The 16,081-nt window shown below is 39.9% G+C and overlaps 1 pseudogene; it reads left to right on the plus strand.

Annotated features, from left to right (window-relative positions):
* The first annotated feature begins 1,664 nt into the window (after positions 1–1,664).
* On the plus strand, positions 1,665–11,467 carry LOC139383258 (kelch domain-containing protein 1-like; annotated as a pseudogene).
* The last annotated feature ends 4,614 nt before the right edge of the window (positions 11,468–16,081 follow it).

Below are 16,081 nucleotides of genomic sequence, written 5' to 3' on the forward strand. Positions count from 1 at the left end.
CAGCCTCAGAAATTGCAGCCCAAATAAATACTTCAGAGTTCAAGTAACAGACACATCTCAACATCAACTGTTCAGAGGAGACTGTGTGAAATCAGGCCTTCGTGGTCAAATTGCTGCAAAGAAACCACTACTAAAAGGACACCAATAAGAAGAAGAGACTTGCTTGGGCCAAGAAACACAATCAATGGACATTAGACCATTGGAAATCTGTCCTTTGGTGTGATGAGTCCAAATTTCAGATTTTTGGTTCCAACCGCCTTGTCTTGGTGAGACGCAGAGTAGGTGAACGGATGATCTCTGCAAATGTTTAACTTTTAACAAGGCACACCTGTTAATTGAAATGCATTCCAAGTGACTACCTCATGAAGCTGGTTGAGAGAATGCCAAAAGTGTGCAAAGCTGTCAAGGCAAAGGGTGAATACTTTGAATCTCAAATATATTTAGATCTGTTTAACACTGTTTTGGTTACTACATGATTCCATATGTGTTATTTCATAGTTTAGATGACTTCACTCTCATTCCACAATGTAGAAAAAAATTAAGTAGGCATGTCCAAACTTTGGACTGGTACTGTATGTGTAATATAATGGAACTGAGAGTCATGATCAAAGACTAGCTCGGGCCCTGCGCCACTAGGGGGCTTAGCCCCCTTCAGTTTAAAAACTTTGGCCTCCTCAGTTTTATGTCCCTATATAAAAATAGCAAAAAAGTTCAAATTATTGAGTTAGAGGTTGGCGCCCGCAAAAGATCTGTATCTCCGCTCCTCTGTGTCAGCACAATAGACAGGGCATGATGTGGTGTGTGTAAGCAGCCTGGTCTTTTTTATTTATTTAACCTTTATTCATAGACTAGACGTAACATAGTCAATATAGATTAGTATCATATGTTATGTTTGGTTACATAAGACAGAAGGTTACTTAAAAGGTGCTAAATATGCAGAAATCGCTACCGCCATTTTCTGGTTGCTAAAATAAGAATAGCTCGCATAATTTCAGTTTGTAAAAACAAACAGTTATAGTACAATGATTCTCTGCACAATCTAAACCGCTGTGAAAAATATTTTCCATAACCAAAAATATATATTTTCAGCTGTTTGAAGCTGGTGTACAAAACCGAAAGTGAAAGACGCAAAAACAAAACTTAAGAACGGAACTCATAGAAATAGTGCACATAGAACAGATCTACTGCTTCTTAGACATGCTTTCAATGAGAATGGCAGATCTATAACTCAACATTTATTTGTGAATTTGGTCAGGTCGTCCAAAAAGTTACATATTGCAGCGTTAAGGCAAACAAATATTGTACATTTTGCAAATTCGTAACAAATCACACAAATTGTAATTCGTAACATATACAAAAATAGATACATACCATACGAACGTAACATATTATACTAAATGGAGTATCTCGGATTTACTTACAGAATAATACAAAATGCTCTGAGACCAGGTTGCAGCTGGGGGGCTATGGAAAGCCACTGGGTGGTTAGGTGTGACTCCGTTGGGTTTACACTCCGTTGGCTAAGTGAATAATGTGATACACCTCCTCCTGTAATATTTGATTTCAACGTTTTCCGTTGAGGCTGCTTCACTCTTAGGTATAAAACGAGTTAGCGTTATTAGCTTTAGTCTATTTAGCTAGCTTGACCCAACTAATCTGCCACGATGGATATCAGAAATTGGCTTCGCCCAAGTACCCAAACAAAGGAGAAAGAGAGCGATGAGCAGCTGCATCAAACCACCGAGGCCGCCGCCAAGCCCAACAGCGATGATGCTCCCGAGCTGCAGCTAGCTCCATGTACAGAGCATACCCACCCTTCCACAAGTGCTGCCATAATGGCTCCACAGCCGCCTCCACCCCTGACTGTTCCTGATGATCTTGGAACAGAGAAGCCAGCCCAGGTTAGCGTAGAAACCTTTAATAACAACTGGCTAATAGGAAGAGAGTGGCTAGAATACTCGGTTACTGCAGATGCTGCATTTTGTTTTCCCATGTCGAAAGTTCTGTTTTGGGTCCAATGCTAACGCAGACAAGGTCTTCCACCCAAGCTGGGTATTCTAACTGAAAGAATGATATTGATAGTACCAAAGGATTTGCTAGACACGCATCAAGCAAAGAGCATTGCACTGTGGAAATAAAAAATAGTTTGAAGTGCTATTGGGACCATTGGTGTCACTTTCAACACTTGTTAATGATCGGCAGCTGGCAAGAAATCTCATGTATTTGTCGGCGATTGTGATTATCGAGTTCCTTGTTTCTAACCAGCAACCACTGAGGGGGACATTGGACACGATAAGAATCAAGATAGGAGGGGGGCAGCAGACTTTTTCTGTCTATGATGAAATATACTCTCCAAAAAGACGAGGAACCTGCCAAGGTGTTTAGCACCATATCCCATAATACCACACAAGTAACACGATATTCAACATTAAATCGTTCCTACTGGATGTGAATATATATCCACTGGACAGTACAGCAGGACAGAGGAAAAGAGACTGAGTGTAAAAGACTGTTCCTCAGCACGTTGGATGTGGTCATTGGTGAAATGTCAGAACAATTCAGCAAAGGCAACTACCAACTGGTGGCGGCACTGTGTGCCCTTGACCCAGAGAGCCATTACTTTCTAGATGTAAAGCGAAACCTGGATCTAAGCAGTTTTGCAGCCTCAAATGGACCCCACTTGTTATCCTGTAACAATTCTCTGGGCCTCTCTCCACTATAACGACTGTGCTTTCTGCACTGAAACATGGACTGACTTTAGGGCGTCCACAGCTACATGCGAGAATTCATTTTCCACTTTGAAAAATGTGTTCAGTCAGCAGAGTAGAAGCACGCTACACCAGAAGAAAGCTCAACTAATACAACTGTCATTTGAGGGGGATCTTACAAGATTTGGGGAGAATAGAATTATCAATTTCTCCGGAAATTCCACAGAGCATCAAGGAAGCTGGAACTCTTTAAAAGGTAAGATTGAAACAATCGAGCTGGTTGGTTTTATAAAAATCTTGCTTTATTGTGTAGAGTGCTGTCCATTGTGCTGATAGAGCGCCGCAATATTGTGGACTTGTCACTTCTTGGTCAAATGCATTTTTTTTTTGAACTTTTGTGTTTGTGGTATAGCGTGATATAAGCAGGATTCAATTTTATTCCAACGCAAGTACCCAAATGACTCCCCATTTATTTGGCAAAACAGCTGAGCATGGCTGCATCTCACTGTATTAGGCTGTAGGCCAGGGGTGTCAAAGTCAAATGGACGGAGGGCCAAATAAAAAAATCAGCTACAAGACGAGGGCCGGACTGTTCGAATGTTCATTGAAAAATTTTTAAATGACGCATATAGTCTAGTGAACCTAATTGAACCTACTGAAAACCTAACAAATATATTACAATATGATCAGATAAATAAAGCAATATTTTCTTATGGCTCTGTCAGTAATCTTTAATTTTCAACAGACACAAAAGACAAATTTCCTTTATATAAATATCCCCATAACATGAACATTAAATGAAAGAAACCGGTATTCAAGGCACCATCAGTAGACTATATTTTCTATTTTAGCAAAAGTGGGCTAAATTTACTTCAAAGAAAAAACAATAATAGCAATTTTCTATCATCCACTCAACTGAAATATTTTTAAAATATAATTGGATTGAAATACAAAAAAATAAAGTGCAAAAATCTATTAATCAAAAACAACACTTTGTTTAAGGAGAAGTAACATGCAGTGAAAACAAATATTAAATTGTAACTTTTAAACTTGAACTGAGTAAAAACTCTAAATATGTGATTGCACAGTAATGTTCACTTGTTTGAGGTTGAGGGTGATACTTGGTGGTGTCCCATCTTTTCCACAAGTTCATCAATGTTCGGGGTAAGGCTCTGAGCTGAAGAAATCCTCAGAATTGAGTGGAGGTGTTCAGCAGTAAGTCGACTTCTGTGTGATGTTTTGTTCAGGTTCATCAAAGAAAACAGTTGTTCACACAGGTATGTGCTGCCAAACATAGACAACGTTTGAGCAGCCTGGATGCGCAGCTGGGGCATTGTGCCGGGGAGGAAACGGGCGAACTCCGCAGCACCCACTGCCGCATATTTTGCCCTCAGTGCATCATTGCATTGGAGGTCAATCAACTCCATTTGGAGGTTTGGTGGTGAGCTTTCCACGTCAACAGCAAATGGGTTACCGAGCAGTTCCAACCTGCTTTTTTGTGCTTCAAAGTCAGCAAATCGGCGTCGAAAGTCAGCGGCAAGCATACCTATTTTATCAGCCAACTGTGTGCTCGGGAACGCACTGGTAGAGAGCTTCTCTTTCATGGTCTGGCAGCTGGGAAAGTGGCTCAAATTTTCTTTCCGCATCTGCGTCTCCCACAGAGTCAGTTTGGTTTTAAATGCCTTCACTGTACTGTACATATCAGAGATGACACGATCCCGACCCTGCAGCTGCAAGTTTATTGCATTCAGATGACTCGTAATGTCACACAGAAAAGCCATTTCACACAGAAACATTTCGTCTCGGAGTTGTGTTGTGTCTTTCCCTTTGCTGTCCAAGAACAGACAAATCTCCTCACGAAGCTCGAAACATCTTTGAAGCACCTTTCCCTGGCTTAGCCATCGCACCTCTGTGTGATAAGGCAAATCACCATGCTCCGTTTCTAACTCCGTCAGAAATGCCTTGAACTGGCGGTGATTCAAACCTTTGGCTCTGATAAAGTTAACTGTGCGCGTGATGATGCTCATTACATGCTCCATTTTCAAGGCTTTACCGCACAACGCTTCCTGGTGTATGATACAATGATAAGCTGTCAGCTCACCTGTCGCGTTTTCCTCTTGCATCTTTTCCCGTATCTTCGCCACCAGTCCGCTCCTGTGTCCACACATCGCAGGTGCTCCGTCGGTTGTCAAACCCACGAGTTTTTCCCAAGGCAGCTCCATCTCATTTACACATCTTGACACCTCTTCATACAAATCATGCCCCGTAGTTGTGCCATGCATAGGACGTAAAGCCAAAAACTCCTCTGTCACGCTTAGGTTGGAGTCCACTCCGCGGATGAAAATTGACAACTGGGCAATGTCAGAAATGTCGGTGCTCTCATCCACAGCCAAGGAATATGCAATAAAATCTTTTCCCTTTTTCACAAGCTGCTCTTTTAGATTGATGGACAACTGGTCTACTCTCTCGGCAATGGTGTTTCTGCTCAGACTCACATTTAAAAAGAGTTGCCTTTTTTCTGGGCAAACTTCGTCACAAACTTTAATCATGCAGTTTTTGATGAAATCCCCCTCCGTAAATGGCCGGGCTGATTTAGCGATCTCTTCTGCCAAAATAAAACTGGCCTTGACAGCAGCCTGGCCTTGTGATTTGGCTTTTTTGAACAGAGCCTGTCGAGATTTGAGGCCTCGTTTTAATTCCTCTGCCTTTTGTAGCCTTTGTTCCATGTCCATATTCTTGTTTTTGTCCGCGTGTTTCGTTTCATAATGTCGTCTCAGATTATACTCTTTCAGTACCGCCACACTTTCTCCACACAGAAGACACACAGGTTTTCCAGCTACCTTCGTGAACATATACTCCGACTCCCACCTTGTTTGAAACCCCCGGTTCTCAGTATCCACCTTCCGTTTTGCCATTTTTGATGGGTATCTGAAAGTTAATTTTACTGTGATGCTGACGACTGCTGTGCCAATAAATATTGAAATGAAGCAGCCTACTGCTCGGTGCGTCACCTTTGCATTGTGGGAAATGTAGTATTGGTGCGTGTAAAAGATCTGCGGGCTGCCGGCTTGCTGCGGGCCGGTTCTAATAATAAATCAAGATCATCCCAGGGGCCGTAAAAAACCTTCTTGCGGGCCGGATGTGGCCCGCGGGCCTTGACTCTGACATATGTGCTGTAGGCTATGCTTTTGTTATTTGGATTTCCATTGGCCTTTCATTTACTGCGTTTGTTAACTGTTAATGTAAAATACATATAGTTGGTGTCATGCCTTATCCGAGGTGATATTTTGTTTACTAGGCTTACTACTATGTACCGCTGTTTTGTTCTGTTCGAGGTTGTCGGTATTCTAAGCCAAACTGCTATACAGTTTTTGTTTGCATGCATAAATAACTAGCCTACTATTTTCAGCATTTAGTTAGCATTATTGTGGTAAGGCAGCTGTGTGTACGGCTGCATTCACATAGGCTGCTTGTAATAGGGTAATTGGGTAATCTAAACCGCACTGCTGTAGGGGGCTGTCCATTGTTCTGATATGTCGCAACAGACAGGCTACAGATTCCAAAATAACTCAATGATCTCGAAGTCTCAGCATTTTAACGTTGTTTATTATGGTTTATTACATGATTCCATAAGTGTTATTTCATAGTTTAGATGTATTCACTCTCATTCTACAATGTAGAAAATACATTTTTTTTTAAGAAAAGAAAAACCCTTGAATGAGTAGGCGTACTACTTTCGGCATTTAGTTAGCATTATTGTAAATGAAAGGCGAATGGAGATCCAATAAGATCCAATAAGCAGAATTCGATATAAGTCCAATGCAAGAACACAAAATGTAGCCCGCTTGGCGATTTCAACTGACCCTAGCCACTCTATCCTGTCTGGGCTAGCATAGCTTCTTGGTATGACACTGACACAACAGACCAATTTGGCTTCTAACTAGCAATGCTGCCGTTACATTTACTGTAAACAAATGTCAAGAACAACATGATTGACAAACAATAACATAAGGTCGAAGCATAAATCCCCGCATCTTGCAGCCAGCAGATACTTTCGTCTTGACTTTGCGAACCTTCATTGTCAATCCAATCTTCCTTCAACAATCAAACATTTGGACCTAAATCTTAACTCCCGCCGATAGGCTACATGTTTCGTCACTTCCTCCAACGCAAAAATTCTACACAAGTTTATTTTTAGTCTGCAGTCTTTGCAATCCGGAATCTTTGGGACGTCCGCATTGAAGTTGAAACGTAAATTGGTAGGGTAAAGGTTAAAGGGGCAGTCAGCAGTTGCTACATGAATTTACATCCATATTAATGATTTGTATGCATTGATTATTGGAAAATATCATTTATAAATGTGTTTTTAAACAAATAAAATGAAAGCAAACACCTTATAGCCTAAAAACATGATTAAACTATAATGTTTTATATCATGGATGGTCAATCCTTGCACCCGTAGCTCTGTCTATTAATTTGAGACTGATTACATTTCTCCAGCCCCATCCCTAGGCTTTTTACCGAACCATGAGTGGGAACGCCTTTATTGTTTTTAATGCTGATTGCCGCTATTAGGTTAGGGTTTAGGCAGGGACGTCCCGAGGATCCCAGATAGTACAAATCACGATTATGCCGAGATTTACTGTTTGAAGTCAGCTGATGTTGTTAAAACACCCCATATTCACAGACATGTAAGTATATAAATTATTACTCGAATGTTAATTCATGTATTATCCTCCATGTGTTTATTCATCATATCTCAATAATATTCTCATGTTTACAACACATCAGTGTAGAACGAATACAGAATAAAACAACTATTAGGTTGAATTGGGACAACCTGCCTGAAAGGGAAATAAAAACGTGTTTTCTCTGAAAGCTGTTGCACTTGATTAAAAACATCTTGAGACGACAGGACGCGACCAATTGTAATTCTTCAATTACCATCCTCTTCTCTTCGCTGTGTTGACAAAAAATTAGCAACTCGGATCTCTGAGCAGATTTCTTCAACGATACCATATAATGTCCTGACACAGTGATATTTGTTTCAATGTGGCAACGTATCGTATTTTATTTTTCCTTATTAGCATTCATGGATTCTGCAATTGAAAAGCACTGTTCAGAGCTTGTAGCCCGTGAGCGAAGCGGTCATACGGCTCTAACTGAGAGAAATGTCCTGTACGTGTGGGGAGGCTACGTGGTAAGCAGAGACTGTCAAACAGAAAGCCTACCTGGCTGCAACTGTCTTGACAAGCATTGCCAATGGATAGTGTTATCTTTCATTTATGTTTTGCATTTCACCAACATTCTATTTGGATCATGAATAAATATTCAAGGATTATGCCATATGTTGATTGATGCCAAATTACTATTCTATGTTACTTGTTTTCTGCAGTCAATTGCTGATGATGAAGTTTTCCTACCTAATGATGAAATCTGGTTATATGACTTAGAAAGAGGTGTATGGTAAGAATATGAATGGAATTTTAACAAAGTAACACATTTCTAAGATCATGAATGGAGAAGTTGATATCTTATGAGAACTAAGCTTGATTTTGAATCTTCTACTACAGTCTAACCATCAAAAAACAACCACGCAACAATTTACTTAACCAGTTTTTTCCCAGTGGGTTGGTTCAGTGCAAAAGTTGAATAATTTAATTTCAGCAACAACAACAAAAAATCTATGTGATGACATTGAATCAATGTGCAAAAACGCATCGACGTCAGGGAATTTTGTCATTTTTTCACCCAACGTTTAACCTAAATCCAATGACAGGGTTATTTTTTAAATTTTATTTCATGTTGAATTCATATCAACCAAATGTAAATCAAAACTAGATGTTGAGCTGACATCTGTGCCAAGTGGGAAACATTTGAGAGATGTAAACACTACATTTCATAATTATGGAGCTCTGCATTAGAGGTTGTTACATGTTATTTACAATGTTGTTACATAGTTGCTAGAAGTTTATTGGTCAGTGGTTTGTGTTTATATCTGTACTCTATGCTTTTTGTGAATTTTGCACCCTGCAACTTACATTTCCCTGTTTTGTTTGTTTATTCTCCATTCTGAAGGGAAATGTGCAGGATGTCAGGTGAGGTCCCGCCCCCCATGTCAGGCACCTGTGGGTGCTCTCTGAATGGAGACATGTACATATTTGGGGGATGCGATGACAACGGCCAGACCAACCAGGTAAATGTACAGTACATTTGCAAGGATGTGTGAAAATCCTCAATAGCCTTACATTGTTTTGTTTACATTTACATGCTGAAATGGTCTGTTTTCAGCTTTACTGTGTCAATCTTCTGGATGGAATATACACTTGGAGGAAAGCCATAAGAGTGGCTCCCCTCCCTCACCCAGAGATAAGCTCTCTTGCTGGGTTTTCAATGGCAGGCAAGCATTCTTTAAAAAACAAAACAATGCCCATGGCAGTACTGCCCTAATTGGGAACATTTATAAATCGAACCTTGCCATTTTACTATTGGTGGTGATCTAAAAAAATCGTTGGGGGTGCACAGCTACCCTGTAAAACGAAACCCTTGTGATTGGGATATGTTTTGGTTATTCTGTAGGCTCATCTACTTTGGTGGATATGGTCATAAGCAACTTGATGACATCAATAACAACAGAAGCTTCCTTATGGATGAGGTGTCATGGGTAAGTTTATCTTATGGGTGCAATTATAGCCAAACATATAAATACATTTTCTAGTACTATTAACTATTTTAACTTTATTATATGGATTAGTAATACTGTGCTCTGTAGGTGGATGACATCTATTGGGGATGGAACAATGAAGTCCATATGTTTGACCCAACATCGGCCAGTTGGAGTGAACCACATACCAGTGTAAGACGATATAAGAGACGATATATTGAACGTGTTTATTTATTTTTAAAAAGACATGATATCATATACAATAAACTTAAGAATGTGCTATGACATCACATGATTTGAGGAATGGAACATACAAGGCACGAATTATACTTTATTTGTGGATATCTACTGTCTACAGGGTTGTGCACCTGACCCGAGAGCTGCCCGTGCCAGTGTAACACTTTGCCACAAAGGATATGTATGTGGGGGCAGAATAAGGGTGAGAAATTATTAATTTTGACTCCTCTTCATGGTTGCATTGAAACACAGACACAAAAATCCTAAAGTGTATTGCTAATAAGATTTGTGGGATTAAATATTTTATTTTACATACAAGTTTAAATATACATACTTAACTCAAGTTTTTTTTATTTGGTTTTAAATCTTCATTTTTCTTTTCACTTTCAGGAAACCAGGACAAGTGACATTTATTGTCTAGATCTAGAATCATGGACATGGTACGAAATGTATGCATTTACTGTTCACTCTTTCAAATGCTCAACTTAAAATGGTTACTTTCCTGTTCTATACTGTTGTCAGAACACGCTTGATTTTATTTTTTTAACTGTTCTTTCAAAATGGCTTTTCTAGAGTACCAGCATCCAATGTGCCAATGGGAAGGTCGTGGCATACCCTCACTGCAATATCTGACAGCGGTTTGTTTCTATTTGGAGGACTGAGTATAGACTGCAAACCAATGAGTAAGTCATTTACCTGTACAGATTCAAAATCCTACCTCTGTACCTTAATAAGGTCCACGGAAACATGGCATTCGCTTTTCTAAAAAATAAATTATATCTCTCCAGGCGATGGCTGGGTATTTGATGTTGGGACGAAGAAATGGAGAGAGTTTGAGCATCCATACATGAACAAACCAAGGTAGTGCATGTTCAAGTTGTTTGTGTCATGTTTAAATCAAGCTAAATTACTAAACTGGTATTGGATAGCATTACATGTTCCAATCTAAAGTCTGAGGAATGTACCCAAAATGTGCAAATGATAAAACTGTAAGCACATTGTCTGACCCATAGAGATCCTTTGATTTACTTTACATGTAATTCTATGATCTGACCCTTTATTTATTTTCCACCCTCAGGTTGTGGCACACAGCATGCCAAGGGAAAGACTCTGATGTCATTGTGTTTGGGGGTAGTTGCAACTACATCCTTCGAGTAGACACAGTAAGTATAATGGAAACCACCTTAGAATCATTCTGATTCTATGGAAACCACTCAAGGATCTTCTCTAATCATTCACATTGGATGATTTTACCATTTGTGACAGGAAGGAAATTGCTTGGTATTATGTTAATGTAACATTATTAAAATTCATAAGCAGATCATTGATGAATTATGGAACACATATCATTAATTATGGAAGACATGTTTACAATGAGCTGTTATGGTACTGTTTCTTCAGGGTCACTGCAATGATGCACTTGTTTTCCAGACCCAGCCCTACCCACTCTTTCGGTAACTAATCAATTATGATAATTCAATGAGGGAGAATCTGTTCTCAGCTAGAAGACACTGATATTTTGGAAATCATGTTGACTGATAAAACAAAAAAATATTCTATATGCAGAATGGTCCCCATACAAATAGTTCATGGAATTTATTATTTTGCTATTACATAGATGCTATAACACAGTGACAGTTTAGTATGGTAAGCTACAACTACCAAATGCATGCAATGCCCTCTTAGCCTATACTTAAAATGTTTTTTTTAAATGTCTCACAGGATATGTGAGGATTACATAGCCAAGAATGTGAAGAACTGCAAGATGCTTGAAAAACAGCTTCCATTTGTGCCCCCAAAACTACTGCCAGCTGTACAGAAGAGAATATAATTTTTTCGGACAACAAAGAAAATATAGCATTGTCAGATATAAATATTTAGGGAAATGTTCAGTATTATAAACTAGGGGGTTTGAGTCCTGAATGCTCATTGGCTGACAGCCATGGTATATCAGACTGTATACCACATGTATGACAAAACATTTATTTTTACTAATTACGTTGGTAACCAGTTTACAATAGCAATAAAGCACCTCTGAGGTTGGTGGTGTATGGCCAATATACCACAGCTAAAGGCTTATTCAGGCACTCCGCGTTGCATCGTGCTAAGGACAACCCTTAGCCATGGTATATTGGCCATATACCACCAACCGCCGAGGTGCCGTATTGCTTAAGAAGACTACAGTAAACTGATAATGCAGAGTTCAGACTATGTTCCTCATATTACTGTTGAGAAGGCCTTCATAGTATGTGGGGCGATTTGTCTTACAAAACATTATTGATTTATTGTCAAATGTCTTAGTGTATTTTTACAAGGCATTCAGAAATTATTCAGACCCCTTTTTCCACATGTTATGTTACAGCCATCATTACTTTAACACATGGTCAGTCAATCCGGAAAATTTCAAGAACTTAAAAGTTCCTTCAAGTACAGTTTCAAAAACGATCAAGCGCTATGATGAAACTGGCTCTCATGAGGACCCCCACAGGAACGGAAGACCCAGAGTTACCTCTGCTGCAGAGGATGAGTTCATTACCGCCTCAGAAATAGGAGCCCAAATAAATGCTTCAGAGTTCAAGTAACAGACACATCTCAACATCACCTGTTCAGAGGAGACTGCGTGAAATCCGGGCCTTCATGGTCGATTTGCTGCAAAGAAACCACTACTAAAGGACACCAATAAGAAGAAGAGACGTACTTGGGCCAAGAAACACGAGCGATGGAAATCTGTCCTTTGAGTCCAAATGTGGAGATTTTTGGCTCCAACTGCTGTCTCTTTGTGAGAAACAGAGTAGGTGAACGGATGATCTCCGCATGTGTGGTTCCCACCATGAAGCATGGAGGAGGTGTGATGGCGCTTTGCTGGTGACACTGTCAGTGATTTATTTAGAATTCAAGGCAAACTTAACCAGCATGGCTACCACAGCATTCTGCAGCGATACGCCATCCCATCTGGTTTGCATTTAGTGGGGCTATCATTTGTTTTTCAACAGGACAATGACCCAAAACAGCTCCAGGCTGTGTAAGGGCAATTTTACCAAGGAGAGTGATGGAGTGCTACAGTACATCAGATGGCCTGTCCTCCACAATCCCCTGACCTCAAACCAATTGAGATGGTTTGGGATGAGTTGGACCGCAGAGTGAAGGAAAAGCAGCCAACAAATGCTCAGCATATGTGGGAACTCCTTCAAGAATGTTGGAGAAGCATTCCTCATGAAGCTAGGTGATAGAATGTCAAGAGTGTGCAAAGCTATCATCAAGGCAAAGGGTGGCTATGAAGAATCTAAAATCTAAAATATTTTGATTTGTTTATCACTTATTTGGTTACTACATGATTCTGTGTTATTTCACAGTTTATTCTACAATGTAGAAAATAGTAAAAATAAAGAAAACCCTTGAATGAGTAGGTGTGTCCAAACTTTTGACTGGTACTGTAAGTATTCCTACCCTTAGCTATGAGATTTGAAATTGAGCTCAGGTGCATCCTGTTTCCATTCATCATCCTTGAGATGTTTCTACAACTTGATTGGGGTTTACCTGTGGTAAATTCAATTGAATGGACATTTGGAAAGGCGCACACACATCCTGTTTCCATTGATTTGGAAAACGCACACACCTGTCTATTTAAAGGTCCCACTGTTGACAGTGCATGTCAGAGCAATAACCAAACCATGATGTTGAAGGAATTGTTCATAGAGCACCGAGACAGGATTTGTGTCAAAGCACAGATCTGGGGAAGGAACGGTACCAAAAAAAATTATAAAGCATTGAAGGTCCCCAAAAACACAGTGGCATCCATCATTCTTAACAATGGAAGAAGTTTGGAACCACCAAGACTCTTCCTAGTGCAGGCCACCCAGCCAAACTGTGCAATCGGGGGAGGAGGGTTGAGCTTGAGGCGTCACTACAGACACTGTTGCCCAGGTTTAGCCGGTATAGGCCGTCATTGTAAATAAGAATGTTCTTAACTGACTTGCCAAGTTAAATAAAAGGGCCTTGGTCAGGGTGGAAGAACCCGATGGTCACTCCAGAGTTCCTTCCAGAAGGACAACCATCTCTGCAGCACCACCAATCAGGCCTTTATGGTAGAGTGGCTAGACGGAAGCCACTCAGTAAATACACATGACCGCCCGCTTAGAGTTTGCCAGAAGGCACCTAAAGGATGATGAAACCAAGATTGAACTCTTTGGCCTGAATGCCCAAGCATCATGTCTGGAGGAAACCTGTCATCTCTACGGTAAAGCATAGTGGTGGCAGCAACGAGAGGAGAGCTTGAGAGGATCTGCAGAGAAGAATGGGAGAAGTTCCCCAAATACAGGTGTGTCAAGCTTGTAGCGTCCTACCCAAGAAGCCTCAAGGCTGTAATCGCTACCAAAGGTGCTTTAACAATGTACTGAGTAAAGGGTCTGAATACTTATATAAATGTGATATTTTCCCATTTAAAAAAAAATAGTAATACATTTGCAAACATTTCTAAACCTGTTTTTGCTTTGTAATTATGGGCAAGTGTGTGTGTAGATTGATTGGAAAAAAACTATTTAATACATTTTAGAATGTCGAAAAAGTCAAGGGGTCTGAATAATTTCCGAATGAACTGTATATGATGACTATGAATGGATGTGTATTCTGCCTGCAACAAAAGCAAAGGCATTTTAATAAAGAAGACTGTTGTAATGTTTAATATCATTCCTAATTTTTACAACTTCGACTTTGCTTTGGCCACCACCCCCAACATGGTTATAATAACATATAAACCTTTTGATGAGTCATAACATTTTTAATTCACTGATGTCAGAGAGGCTGAAGTTCTTATTATTACTTTTTTTGCTTTTTAGACAAATGTCACGCAATTGGATGAGCCCCTTTCCTGGGCCCAGCACCTGCCTTGTTGCCATGTTTTCGTCAGAGCGAATGCTCTCTTAGCGTGGTGTTTTGGGAAATGCATTTTACATCTTCCACCGTTGTAGGAAAATGCATCGCTAAAACCTAAATTCCTCAACCTAAATTCCATCGCTATCTGGAAACCGGGCCCTGTGAGTTGATTGGTTAAAAAAAACAATTAGTGGAAAAAAAAGATGACAGGCTGTGTAAACGCAACCAGTAACACTCTCATGTCTTCAGTATCTATTTCAGAGTTCTTATAATTGTTATTCATTATATTATCTTTTACAAAAGGAATATTCTTCTTTCTATAAAAGGGGAAAGGTTACATCTTGTGTGTTTAGCTTTAATTACCTTGTGCTGTTACACCATTTGAGCATAGCTTCTACAATTGCAAAGTGCTGTACTCTGACCTTGCCAAGAGGGTCAAGTCTGCTTGGAATATCAAAGAGCATTAGTCACACCAAAATAAATACTACAATTTGAAAGAATTGTATTACTGTTATCATAATTTTCTTGAACATTGTTTGTATTACTACAAGGTGTAACCAGATGATAATGGAATTCTAAATCTCCAAACATAATCTAATAGAGACAAGGATAGATAAGGATGGCAACTTTAATTTATTTAAATCTTGTGACAATATAGTAAAAATGTAATTACATTTTTGGAATCTGCAAACTAATGTTTTATATACACAAAATAACCTTTTTAAACCAGACAAACATACATTATATACTACTTCTTGTCATTTTTGGTCTCCCAATCTGTAAAACTGATATGTGCGAAACATACCTGAGCATATGTTCGATCAGTGATCACATGACAAGTTCTAAGGTACGTGTCGGGTACAATGTCCAAAGTCTCCATACTGTCCTTGACATTACACTACACTGGCTGGTCACCATTTAATTCAGAATTCCATCAAAAGCACTGCCACGGAACAGTTAAGGGACCTTATCATCTCAGGCCTTGCTGAAGGCATTGGTCTAGGAACTCAGAGTAACACAATAGGGAGCAAAAGTGGTGATGCACTGGCACATCTGTGCCTCCCATGTCATCTACCAATACCACAGTGTGAGAGACGAGATGCAGATTCATGCTGACTGCTGTTTTGATGTAGTTCACACTTGACAAAGGTGGGCAGGGATGAGATGAGGCCCATATGGGATTCTGTGTGGTGTAAACACAAAACAAGAGAAACAGTTTAGGCTAAAATATTATATAACACCTTGCATGATACTACAGGTGATCCAATACTTCAAAACGTGGTAAAAGCATTTTATGGGTGAAATGTTGAAATTAATAATTGAACTAACCTGATGTTGGCCACAGCCCTGGATGCCATCTCCTGCAGTGTGAGGGGAAATGTGAGCTGGATGGTGTGGCCCAGGGGGTTGGGATGGGCTAACAGATTACCAAACAGGTCCAGGTTCAAGAGTTAACTTTCGGAAGTCCCCTGGCAGCACGGCCAGCTTTGTGGGCTGCTGACAGAAAGCGCAGCTTGGAGATATGGCCGATGTGAAAGGGCAGCCACACCAGTTTGTTGTCGTCCAGCTTGAACTTGATCTGCTCTCGCAGCTGGCAGAA

Source organism: Oncorhynchus clarkii, chromosome 25 (genome assembly GCF_045791955.1).
Source record: "Oncorhynchus clarkii lewisi isolate Uvic-CL-2024 chromosome 25, UVic_Ocla_1.0, whole genome shotgun sequence".
NCBI classification, from domain to species: Eukaryota; Metazoa; Chordata; class Actinopteri; order Salmoniformes; family Salmonidae; genus Oncorhynchus; species Oncorhynchus clarkii.